The 13,757-nt window shown below is 42.9% G+C and overlaps 1 long non-coding RNA gene across 1 annotated transcript; it reads left to right on the top strand.

Annotated features, from left to right (window-relative positions):
• The first annotated feature begins 698 nt into the window (after nucleotides 1-698).
• Nucleotides 699-3,387, top strand: LOC125936318 (uncharacterized). The gene is made up of 3 exons (XR_007462001.1): nucleotides 699-1,435; nucleotides 1,597-1,886; nucleotides 2,958-3,387. It is a non-coding gene; the product is annotated as an uncharacterized LOC125936318 (long non-coding RNA).
• The last annotated feature ends 10,370 nt before the right edge of the window (nucleotides 3,388-13,757 follow it).

Here is a 13,757-nt window from a genome sequence, read left to right as displayed (position 1 = left end):
GCTGGATTTTACAACCTTGCTCTAAAGTAAGGTGAGGTCAGATACTGAATCGGGCAATATTTTTTCCTCTCGTATTTTCAGTATTTAACTTAGGTTGAATACTTAGCACAAAAAATACGTGCACTGTCATATATCCTGCCTGCATATAAAGACATTTTTTCCACCGAAGAAAACTAGGACTTTCATTACATCTGTTGGCCACCTCTGGAGGGTTCCCCTCTCCCCCCTCCTGAAGTAGGAAATATCACTGAGCTTCTTTAGCAACATAGGCTGCAGTTCTCAGAATAGGCGAAATGTTGCAAGACATTGTTGCAGGTTACAGATTTAGAGGGGAAAAAAAAAAAAAGACCTATATTTAAGCCTCCCTCCACCTCCAGTCCCGCTGGGGAACAGGAATGCCTTGGCTTGGGCCACCTTTGCAAAAACAGTTAACAAGCCCCACCCCGGCATAAAGCCGTGTATTTATTCCCTCACCTCTTAGACGCTTTACACCGGTTGGCTTGAAAAATGAAAAACAACCCTGGTTGTACCCGATTGAGAAACCAAGAGGAAGTCTATTATTTCAAGACCGTTTTCTCTTCCCGTGCAAGGTACACGGAGGCCCGGTGGTGTCGGTCGGTGGGAGGCGCCGAGCGAAGCCAAGGACCACAGGGGAGGAAGGGAATGGTGCTCCGAAATGATGCGCACGGTAGCAGCGGGGCACGGGGGCTCTCAGTCTAACGATCGGGAAAATGACGCAGCTCCAGGCCGATCCCAGAGCCTTCAGCTCCGTTCGTACATTTGTGCAACTCTTGGCGGCGAACGGGAAAGCTGCACCGGCAGGTACTTTAGGGCTGGGCACGATGTGGAGATTTAACAAGGATCCTGAAGCTGGAGGCACACAATGACTGCCACTGAAGAGGAGCTGCCTGTGCAGCATCCCCTTGACATCTGCCTCATTTCAATAATTTCCAGCCATTGAACCTCTGTCTGAATGAGCATTAAGGAAACAGAGGCATGTTTGGATACTAATTTGAGCCTCTCTCGGGTTTGGGTTTTATGCTGATGCCTGTGGCTCAGTTGACGGTGTTGATGTCTGCGGCTTTCCGTCCGTAAGACCGGACACATCCCCACCGAGTCTATCAAGGAGACGGAAAGCCCTGGTGTGTGTCCCCCTCTCCCTACTGTGGACGGTTAGCATCCGTTGAGCGGTGCAGACGCCTCGACCGTGAAAAGCTGAGCGGAGACCGAGAGCCTCGTTTCATATGAGGCTGGGTAAAGGTCATCTGAAGTCCTTCCCCGGTGATCTAATGCCCTTCGGTTGTGACCACCCCGGATTTGAAACCGTGACCTACTGCTTTGCCCCACGCAACAGACGAGTGCTCTGAAACGGACTTGCCATAAGACATCATGGGCCGCTCTAAGTTGTCCGGGAGGACAGGCATGTGTCCTGCAGGTGAGACCCATCTGGCCATCCAACAGCTTTGCCAGTGCTTTGGGGGGGAGATGTCGTGGGAGAAGGGCCGGTGGGAGTGAATCGGATGTGTCTGCCAGGTGAGGACTCTTAACACCTGCTTTTGTGTGGTCTCTCCTTCCATGCTCCATCCTTTGTCTCAGCGTGGTCGGTCCATTCAGAAGAATCTTGAATGTTCACATGTCTCGTGACTTACGAATGCATATTCACCGACGTCAGAGATCGGGACGTGTGCTTCCTGAGCTTATTACTGTAACAAGTTTCTGCCATGCTACTGGGCAGATTCTCCGTGTCTCCTCGTCCAGACTACTGACTCAGTTTAAGATTACATCCTTTTCTCCTTTGCTTTTATTGCATTTGCCCTGTAAAACTCATTCCCTTCGCCTCATAGGACACCTAGAGACACCAGGGGCATTCCAAGACTGGGCATGAGGTACGTCTGATGCTGTTTCTTTAACACAACTCTGTCTCTCTCTGATCTGTGAAACTCCTTAGCATCCTGTCAGGGTTATTGGGACCCAGGGACAGAGGGCAGGAGCCTGCCTACGTATTAATTGTCTGACATTGGATGATTTTTTTCTCTCAAGCGCATTCAGGCTGCTACCTCTGCAGTATGGTTCTCAGTGCCTCGCTGCATCGCTGAGAAAGGAAATGGTAAATTAAGTAGATTTTGAAATTGCCCATTGAACTCACATCATTAAATAATTCTATAAGAAATTCATAAGCAGAGACAAGTAGGAAGATTAAAATGCTATAAATTATGTATGTGGGGTGGTGGGGTGGGATATACATTTATTTTGCCCTTTGTTCTGGCCACAAAGCACCCACGGCTAGGCATGGTTCTGCCCACGGCTTCACAAGAAGCACCTGAAAGGAAGCATGACCCCTGAGTGCCCCCAAAAGGGGGATGATTGTAACAACATTTAACCCATCTCTAGGAACTGACTCAACACCTCTGCGTCACTCAAGTTACACTTTGTCCCAGTGAGACATTAAAGGTTGTGTTTTTCCCTCTTAAGTTGCCCTTTTAGGTGCTTTGCCCTCCTCGATCCTATCCTATCCAGCAGCGAGGAAGTAGGGAAGGGACACTGCTTATCTTACGTTTAAGGCATTTTCCTCTCGTTCACCCCAAAATGCCGAGAAACTTCCGAACACACCTGGTCATTGGTCATTGTCCTCTTTCACTATTCTTAGTCGTTCCGTCCTATCACTTTGAGAAGTGTTCTTGCTAGTTATCCTCAGTGACTCTGTTTCTACCTGGTCTGTAAATACAGACAAGGACACTTGGATTTTCAAACCACCATACGTCAGTACCTAAAACAATGCCTGGTCCCAAAGCAGTGCTCTGGTTATCCACAGCCATGTCAAATCTCTCCAAAATGTAGTTGTTGTTGAAAACAACAATTATCTTATGATCTCGCACTGGCTCTGTGGGTCAGGAGTCCGGGAGCTTTAATTCCTGACCTACAGTTTCAATGGTTCTGCCTCAACGTCTCCCATGCAGGTGCAGGAGGCCTAACCGCCAGGGATGGACTTTCTGGGCATCTTTACCTCTTACATGGAGAGGTCTCAGGGCCTCTCAGTGTGGCATCTCTTTATCTGGCTAGTTGAGCTTCCTCACAGCATGGCTGCCTTGGGACAAGAAGATGACTCATGAGAACTGAAAGCTTCAAGACTCAGCATTCCAACAGAAAGGCAGAAGCTATGAAGACTTTTCCAACCGAAACACCGGAGTCACACAGCACCATTTCCACGGCATTCTCTTATTTACAAGTGAATCCCAAGCATATCCAGATTCTGGGAGAGGGGAATAAGACACTACTTCCTATTGGGAGTGTGGCACAGTTCTAGAAGAGCATTGGGTAATGGCTATACTTGGATAGTATAATCTACCACAGAGAGTGCTGCCCAAGCATTGTTTGTGAAACAAGTAAATAAATAGTTCTTAATGACTTCTCAGTCTCTCCTTCTAAGGATTTCCTCTGACCTCAAGTTTCAAAAGGACTGTATTTCCCTCCCAATATTTCAAGATCTCCACTAGAAACTGCATGCTGTCCTGTCAGCAAATGGCCCTCTCTATGCTGCCAATTCAGCTCCTATAGATTATCTTTACAAAACACTGGTTCTCAATCTTGTCTTCCCCTCTATGTGCTTTCTCCATCCAACATCTCTATATTGTGTAGAGCTTGGGTTTCTGCCATTCGTCTTAAGGAAGAGTCTAGAAAATCCAACACACCCCCTCACCTCAGCAATATAATCCAGTCCACTCACACCCTAATGAAAATCACTTAAATGTTTTATAAATTTCCTCTTTGTTCATAATTTTCAGACTTCTCTTTGCATGTTTGGCCCCTGCCAAGGCATCTAGTTTGGCATCTCTGTTTATGTTTCCAGAAGCTAACTAGACACAATTAATTAATTCAAATTTAGCATATCCACACTGACCTGCGTTCTGTGTAAGCTTCTCTTCTTTATCGACTTCTCAAGGAACATGGCTCTGAGTAAGAATTGTTCGATTTCTTGTATACTCAAGTGTGTAGCAACATTATTCACAACAGCCGAAAACTGGAAGTGACCCAAGTGCCCATCGATGAATGGACCAACAAAATGTGGTACGTATATACATACAATGGAATTTTCTTGAGTCTTAAAAAGGAAGGAAACTCCAACGTCTACGATATGGATGAAGCATGAGGACATTATGCTAAGTGAAATAAGCCAGTCACAAAAGGGCAAAGACTGCATAATTTCACTTACAGGAGGTTCCTAAAAGTAGTCAAGCTCATGGAGACAGAAAGGAGAATGGTGAGTGCCAGAGGCTGGGGGAGAGGGCAACAGGGAGTTAGTGTTTAATGGGGCCAGAGTTTCAGTTGTGCAAGACGAAAGAGTTCAAGAGATGGACGGTGATGATGGTTTCACAGCAATGTAAATGTGCTCAATACCAGGGAACTGTGCGCTGAACAATAGGACAGAATATTGTATGTTATGGGTAACCCCCTCATAACTTAAAAAATATTTGTAAAGACTTGTTCAATTGCTTTTACATTTTCTTGGGCAAGATTTGTAAAGCATAACCTTGTCTCGGCTTCTGCTTCTGGGAGAAAACACTGAGGCTCCTTGCCTCTCTGTTTCAGGTCCATTTTGTTAAAAAATCACCTGTTCTAAAAGAGGAACCGGTTTATTTTTTATAAAGTATTTTTAAAGTTTATTTTTAAGTTCTTTGATTTATTTTGAGAGAGAAAGAGGGTGCGAGCAGGAGAAGGGCAGAGAGAGAGGGAGAGAGGGAATCCAAAGCAGGTTCCAACCCAACCAAAGCAGGTTAGAACCCGACACGGAGCCTAACCTCCACAATCCATGAGATCATGACCTGAGCTGAAATCCAGAGTCGGATGCTTAGCTGACTGGGCCACCCAGGCGCCCCAAGGAACCTGTCTATTTAACAAAAGTGTTTTCTGAAAGCATGATGGGTAATCTTCAGCACCCTTAGATAAGGATGTGGATGCAAGTGATCTACCTATGAGTAATTGAGGAAGAACTGGGAGGATTGTGGGTAGTGACGGAAGGTAATACAAAGCACCCTGATGCGCAGGAGAATGCTAGAGGCATCTGAACTCCGATAGCTGGAGATCTCTGGCAGCCTATGTAGCCTCGGATTTATCCCTTTTTACCTCTCTGGTCCATCACTTATGTTAACAACTTCCTTTATTAAACACCCTCTATTTGAAATACCTGCGATGAGACCAGCTCAGTTAGTGCCTGCCACTTCTCCACAGACATGCTGATCCTGATATTATCAACCCACGGAACAGTGACGGGGCCCATCTCTCTCCAGACATCATATAACATGAAAGAATAAAGTTACTTCGTCTGCTTTATTTATTCAATCTGCTGTGATGAGAATGTTATTTTACTCCTAAAGAATCCAAAAGGTCATCTAAACAAAGTTAGTCTAAAATGTGTACTGTACTTCAACTAATCAGTTCTCTCCATTTATTTATTATTTATCTGTTTATTTTTAGCAACATAGTAATAGACTGTTCATTCACTGGACTATTTGCTTCCTAGTGTGTCATATATTGTCCATGGTGAAGTCGAGACTAAGAGAAAGATAGACATCCAAAGAGTTTATTTCTGTTTCCAGTTCTTTTTGAAACACACTGAACTGTTCTGTTCCATCTAACCTTATACTCTCTTGGACCCAGGACGTGTTCTTCTTGTGACCAATCCCTGGAGCACCAGAGCCAACCCAAAGCCACACAAATACATCTAAGGCTTATATCACATTGACTAACATTCCATTGGCCAATGCAAGTCACGTGGCCACATCCAACATGAATGGGGCTAGGAAGGGCTCATGCCCCCAGTAGGGGAGGAAAAAGAATGCTGAAAAATAATTGTCACACGTTAACATACATCAGAATTCCCTGGAGGGTTTGTTAAACTGGATCGCCGGGCCCCATCAATGGAGTTTCTGATTTGGTAGGTCTGGTGTGGCACCTGATAATTTGCATTTCTAACGAGTTCTCTGGTGATGCTGATGCTGCTTGTCCACAGCCTACACTTTGAGAATCACTGATCTAAACTATCACAGTTGGTATCTAACAATGCCAGGCAATGTCTAAAAGAAAGGGGGGATGGGAGAGTATAAAGTGCACAGGAATGAAAACCAAAAATTGTTAAAGCCCTGGGAATAGTCTCTATGAGAAAATGCAAAAGAATCTTGGTTTAATTAGCCTAAAGAAGGGCAACTAAAAGGGAACTTTATAACACTCTTCAGGTATGCATTGAGATACGAGCAGCTGTTTTTCCGAGGACAGGACGAGAATTACAGGGCACCAGGGGAGATTCAAGGTGGCCATGAGCAAAACTGCCCATCTGCAAGGCTGTAGACATGACATGTATACTAAGGACTCTTAGAAAATCAGAATTAGATCATTTAAAACATGAATCTCTTCTATAATTATTTGACTTTTGTCCCACACGGGAGCAAAATTAGAATTGTCTGCAAGAGTCACTTTGGCCCTATAATTCGGATATCAGGATGAGAGAAAGAACAATAAGGAAGGAGACAGAGGTAGCCCTCCAGAGGAAAGAATGCCTTCTTCGCTTATAAGTGCATTGAAAGATGCCACCGATAGATTTTTCGTAACGGCAAATGTTTCAGAATTTTGCTGTCACCCCTAACATACAGTGAGTCTCATTCTAGGAAGAAAACGGCCTTTGGGAGGCAACTGAAAAAAGCAATAATTATGGAAGTCAGAAGATGTGGCTGCACACTTACATTCTGCCATGTTTTGTCACTTGATTAAACTTTCTGGATTTCAGGTTTCTTGTCTGTAAAATGCGGATAAAGATATCGAGAACACTGGGGAGTTGCAAGGATCCGAAGAAAGAAACTACATTGCAAACCATAAGGTGGTATTAGAATGGTGGTTTGGGGGGGATCTAGTGTTGGTAGGGGCATGGTCTATATTTTGGGTCTCAGGCAACGTAAGTTCAGTCAATTGACTTCTGTTAAGACACATTGCGAACATCAGTTCGTACAAGATCCTTCTCTTGCTTTATCCTTTTCCCTTTAACCCTATTCTCAACCTTCTTCTCCTCCCCACCCCCACCCCACACTCGGTATATATCCCCGATATGCATAAATCTTTGAAATACAGTGTCTTCACTGACGTGTGTGTGATATTGTGCTTTAGATCTCATTCTGTGTTTTACTCGACACGATGTTTTTTTTCCAGTCTCTCCATTTAACATTATATACCTCAAGTGACTACTATACCTGTAATTCTTTTTTTAATTAGATTCTTGACATAGGTAATAAACTTTTTATTTTGTCAATTAAGGATATAGGACAAACAAATGCCTACCAGCTACTCTTCTTATCATTTCATCAAAAAAAAAAAAAAAGGCATTGCAACATCAAAAAAATTCTAAAGGATAGACTCTCAAGCTAAAGAATAGCTTTTATGTTGAATACATTTAGATCATCTAGATCCTCTTTTGCTTGTGGACCAGTGAAGCTTTATCATGGGCCAGGAACAGGAAAGTGCTGGAGCTCGGCAACAATTGGCTGTAACTTATGTTTTTTTTTTAATTTTATAAGTTTATTTATTTAGTTTGAGAGAGACAGAGAGAAAGAGAGAGGGAAGGGCAGAAAGAGAGGGAAAGAGAGTGAGAGAGAGAATCCCAAGCAGGCTTCGCGCTGTCAGCGTGGAGCCCAATGCAGGGCTCAAACCCACAAACCATGAGATCATGACCTGGGCCGAAATCGAGTTGGACGCTTGAGCGACTGAGCTGCCCAGGCATTACTTGGCTGTAACTTTCAATTGTGTAGTAATGGTGTAGACTTTGAAGGCCCAGAGCTGGCTTCGTGGGCAAGTGCAAAGGCCCTACACTTAGAGGGGCCTTGTGCTTGGTTGAATGCCCTCTTGTCACCATAATAATTAAGAATTCTTAAATTCTTAATAATTTATAAACATAAGTCTTCGCATTTTCTTTTTTTTAATGTTTATTTATTTTTGAGAGAGACAGAGACAGAACGCGAGTGGGTTAGGGGCAGAGAGAGAGGGAGACGCAGAACCCGAAGCAGGCTCCAGGCTCCGAGCTGTCAGCACAGAGCCCAACGCGGGGCTCGAACTCACGAGCTGTGAGATCATGACCTGAGCGGAAGTCAGACGCCCAACCGCCTGAGCCACCCAGGCGCCCCAAGTCTTTGCATTTTCATTTCGCTCTGGGCCTCGGTGCCGTGTGGGTCAGGCGGCCTCTGTCACAACCACTTACCACTGCCACTGGAGCACACACACAGCTCCAGTAGATCACGGGGACACAAATGGAAGTTGCCGTGTTCCAATAAAACTTTATTTAGAAAGGAGCAAGTTGGAATTGGCCCATGGGCCACAGTTTGCTGACCCCTGGCTTAGAGCATAGACTGCGGAGTAGGCCAGCCAGTCTAGGTTCAAATCTTGATGTTGAACGTACAACCCTGGGTCCTCGCTTAAATTTTTTCCTAATGCTACTTGCTGCCATTGGTAAAAAGCACAGTAGTAACCGGGCTGTCTTACACGGCTGCTGCCAGGATCGGAAGAGATGATATACACAAGGGGCTCGGTACCCTCCAGGTACAGATTTGCTGGAAGCAAAACTATTCCCATTTGCATTCTTATTCTTATTTTCCTCTAGCAAGGCCTCTCGCCCGCGTTCTTTGCATATTCCACCTCTTCAACCCCCCTGGGAATTTTTCAGACTATGTATCAGAGGAAAGTGGGAGACCACGGATTAGTTCCCCTCTTCCTCCTTTTCAAAGTAAGCCTTTTTTTTTTTTTTTTTTTTGCTAAAGTGAGCAACCAAGCAATCGTTTTCCATAAACCATAACACAGCCAGCAAGCCGTTCCTCCTAACTCATCCTGGGTTCCAGAGTTTTAGTCGTCAAGGTATGAATGAACTCTCATCAAATTCCCCCCACTGCTCACTGGTAGGAGGCACAAAAACTCATACATTCTACAGGCAATATAGTTGCTTCTGTAACTCACCGGTACCTCCAACGTCAGGCCATTGGACGTCCACGTATGTTTCCCATGTTCCCATGGCCTCAACCCGTCTGTCATTAAAAATAATAGGACAGGGGCACCTGGGTGGCTCCGTCAGTTGAGCGTCCGACTTCGGCTCAGGTCATGATCCCACAGCTCCTGAGTTCGAGCTCCACGTCGGACTCTGTGCTGACAGCTCAGAGCCTGGAGCCTGCTTCGGATTCTGGGTCTCCCTCCCTCTCTCTGCCCTCTCCCACTCATGCTGTCTCTCTCTGTCTCTCAAAAATAAATAAACATTAAAAAAAATTTAATAAAATAAAAAATTAAAAAATAATAATAATAGGACAAGTGACTCCTTACCTAGTGTTAGCTTTATGGTAAATACATTTTTCCCCTTTCGTCTCTTTATTGATTTAAGTCCTCAGATCATAGGCTTTGCATCACAGATACCTCTGAGGTCTAAAGAAAACTATCAATATTCTACAAAGGAAAAAACATACACTGACACACACACACACACACACACACACACACAACATTCCAGGAGCTTATGGATCCCCTGAGGCCTGAGGCACAACCACTAAACACATCTCTCTATGAGAACAGGTTAGTAATTCCTACCAGACTTTCAAAAACTTTACTTTTTAAGATATCAGAATCATCAGCCCATCTATTCTGACCAGAGCAACCTGGAAGCAGAGGTACATTTGTAAAAGTACGAATTAGCTAACGTGAATTCCTAGAATCTTCAAGTCCTGTTAGGACACAGGATGATGAATGAATGCCTCCCAGAAAAGAAGCACTTCAGCCATCCATTAGGATAGCTTTGCGTTTCCACAGTGATGAGACCTGTGTGGATGGTTCTTCCGGTTCCTTTCAGGGTAGTGAGTTTTGCTTCAGAAAATGTGATTGATGTGGCTGGGCCGCCACGCACACATCATTAGTTTGTGGCGGGTAAGCTCAGATGGTTGGACCTTCGTGCTAATGAGGCAAAGGTTAGGGGTTCAGTGCCCATGTGGGCCACTTAGCTTTTGTCTCATTCACGTCCCCAGACCACTCCCAACGCAGGCCACCTGTCTTGAAAATGTATGTCTACGGTCAAAAGGAGGAGCCACGTAAAAGGGTCCGGATAGATTGCTGCGAATCTATCATTACTCTTAGAAATCCACCCCTCTATGAGTTCCTGGTGGTTTATGAGGAAACTCACCGTTAGTTAAGAAGGACAGCAAGCATAATACTCAAGACATGCATGGCCTGTGGGTTTTGTGAATAACTGGTTAAATTACCACTGAATCTTATATCCTTGGAAAATATGCAATTGAATGAGAATATGGTGGTGAGGTGCCCTTCACTTTAAGCAAACTAAATGTAAATATTTACTTAGGTATAAAAGGGTAAGCATTCACTTTCCAGAAAATTCCTTGCACAAAAAGCAAGCACAGACGTTCTCGACTTATTTAATTGGCAGACCCTCAACGAACAGTTATTGAAATAATAGCTACATTGAACCAAACTTCTCAGTCTCATGTTTCTTTTCTAGAACAAAGCATATGTTTGTGTCCAAACTGGTCTTACTCACTTTGGGCAAAGGGCCTAAGATCCAACACAAGCCAAAGATCAGGAAAAGATCTTCGGGCCCTCCCTGACCCCGGACTTTTCTTCCCCTGGACCTACATGATATCAAATGGTGTTGTTTGAGATCCTTTGCAGCTGTCACATCTGTCCCTCCCTGACTCTCATGACCATCACTTCAGCTCATACCCTGGTTCTTTCCTCATCAAATGGCTAGAGCACACAGCTAACCAGTCTTTCATTTTTCCCCAACACTGAGGACAAATTATTGGAGTTAGCTACAGAGTACAACTGCTTGGTTCAAAACCCAAACCTACCATGTACTATTATGTAACTTTTAACCTGTGCCATAGATTTGGGGGATTCTTTTTTTCTTTCTTTGTTTCTCTGTTTTTACTTACGCATCGAGGAGAATAAAAACTGGTCCGTGGAAGTTTTGTGATGGTACAAACCAGTTAATTTATAAAATGCTTTTCTTTTCTTTTTAATGTTTACGTATTTTGGAGAGAGAGAGAGAGAGAGACACGGAGCACGAGCAGGGGAAGGGCAGAGAGAGAGGGAGACACAGAATCCAAAGCAGGGCTCCAGGCTCCGAGTTGTCAGCACAGAGCCCAACGCGGGGCTCGAACCCACGAACGATGAGATCATGATCTGAGCTGAAGTTGGCTAACCGACTGAACCACAGCCAGGTGGCCCTAAAATGCTTTTCAACAGGGGTGTCTGGCTGTTTCAGTCAGTAGAACATGAGACTCTTGATCTCGGAGTCGTGAGCTGGAGCCCCATGTTGGGTGTAGAGATTACTTAAGCAAATAAGATGTTTAAAAAATCCTTTCCAACAATTTCCTGGAATATAGTTGCGTGTAATAAGTGCTATCATCATTATTATTATTATTATTACCAGCACTACTATTATTAATCACCATCATCATTTCTATACCTATAGCGTGGGCTCTGTAGGCAGACTATTTAGGTTTAAATACTACTGCCAAACTTCCTAATCTTCCTAATCAAGTTACTTTGGGCAAGTTTATATATCCTCTCGTTGCCTTTCCCCATCAGCAAAAAAGGTTTACTCACATGGAGTTAACAACAGTATCCTCATAATAGGATTGGTGAAGACTAAATCAGATATGCCACAAAGTGCTTAGGACGATGCCTGGCATACTGTAAAGGTTTGCTTGCTACGTGTGGACAAGGGCATAATTTCCGAATCATTGAAAAGCAACACCCATTCCCCGCTTAAGTCATGTCAGAGTTCCTCATCAAATAAAGACATCCTTCCTAACTTTTTGGAAAATCAGACACTTTTTAATATTAAAAAAAATTCAATGACCATCACATAGCAACTCTAAATACTCTAAATATCTGTAGGAGACTTCGGCAATATACCGCACCCGGCTGATTTGGACAGGTGACGTGATGTGATCGGGTCCCCCTCTGACATGAACATATAAATATGTTGGAAAAGATATACTACGTTCTAATACATAAGCAAACTCAAAAGAACAAAAGGAACTTTCCAAGGATGAGGGACTGAGCCCTCAACGCAAAGCTAGAACAGACCCCATCACGGCTTGCTGGAGTATATTTCCCAATATAGACCCCCGGGTTTGAGACTGGGACTTTAACACCCAAGTGGAACAGGTGAGGAAACCTTTCACCTGCACAAGGTAGAGAGCCAGAATCAGCCATTTTGTTAAAGCCTGAAGTTGTGAAGGGTCACCTCAGCCACAAAATGAAGAAGTAAAACTCCATTCACTAACCTAGAGAAACAGCAATGCCACTTTCCATCTGCTTCCAGCTATGGGAGAGAAAAACTCTCCTGCAAGAAATTAAGACCTCAGGCTTGTGCCATGAGTATATGTGGGGGCCAAATTTATATCACTATCCATGTGCTGTGGAAAAACCACACTGAGAAACTTATATGAAAATTTTATGCATAATATCAAATACCAAGAAACCTGAAGAAGAAGAAAAAAAAGAACATCTCTGTAGGGAACATTACACAATCCAGAAGGCATGTGGGCCCCCCCACACACACATATACACACACTCTCAGAAAAAAATCACAAAAGAAAAGAAATATTACATAAAATGCTTAAATGGCAAGATTCAACAACATGCTAGCTCCAAGAGACACATTTTAGCCTTAAAGTAGAGTGAAACTGAGTGAAGGGATGGGAAAAGACACTTCAAACAATGGTCACTGAAAAAAGGGGGTTTAGCTGTCAGAAAAAATAGACTTTAAACTAAAAATGGTAAAAGACAAAGAAGGCTATGAAATAATGAGAAAGGGGTCAATATATCAAGAAGATATAATGATTGTAAATATCTATGCACCCAACACTGGAGGACCTAATTATACAAAGCAAAAAGTAACAGAGCTAAAAGGAGAAATAAACATACAATAATAGTTAGAGACTTTCATACTCCACTCTCAACACTGGATAGATCATCCAGACAGAGAATCAACAAAGCAACAGTGTATTTAAATAACATTATAGACCAAATGAACCTAACAGCCATATATAGAACGTCTTATACAACAACAGCAGAATACACATTCTTCTCAAGTGCACGAGCAACATCTTCTACGATAAACCACATGCTAGGGCACAAAACAAGTCTTAGCAAATTCAAAAAGACTGAAATCATACAGGGTATCTTCTCTGGCACAATGGCGTGAAACTAGAAACCAATAACAAGAGGAAAACTGGAAAACTCACAAACACATGCAAATTCAACAACATTCTCCTGATCAACCAATGACTCGAAGAAGAAATTAAAGAGGAAACTAAAAAGTTACTTGAGGCAAATGAAGATGGAAACACAACATGGCGGAGCTTGTGGGATGCAGCAAAAGCAGTTCCAAGGGGGAAGTTCATAGCAGCAAACACATTAAGAAGCAAGAAAGATCCCGAATAAACTCAGTGCCTTAAGGAATTAGAAAAAGAAGAACAAATAAAGACCAAAGTGAACAGAAGAAAGGAAATAATAATAGAGTAATAATAATAATAATAATAATAATAGAATTATTATATAATTCTATTCTATAGAATTATTATATTCTTTTCTATAGAATATAATTCTATATCTATATCTATAATTCTATTATTATATAGAATGTATATTATATATAAAATATATTATATATAAATTATATATATTTATATATGTAATTATATATATTTATATATCATATA

The sequence above is a fragment of the Panthera uncia genome, assembly GCF_023721935.1.
Source record: "Panthera uncia isolate 11264 chromosome A3 unlocalized genomic scaffold, Puncia_PCG_1.0 HiC_scaffold_11, whole genome shotgun sequence".
Taxonomy (NCBI): Eukaryota; Metazoa; Chordata; class Mammalia; order Carnivora; family Felidae; genus Panthera; species Panthera uncia.
This window is presented reverse-complemented; position numbering and strand designations above follow the sequence as displayed.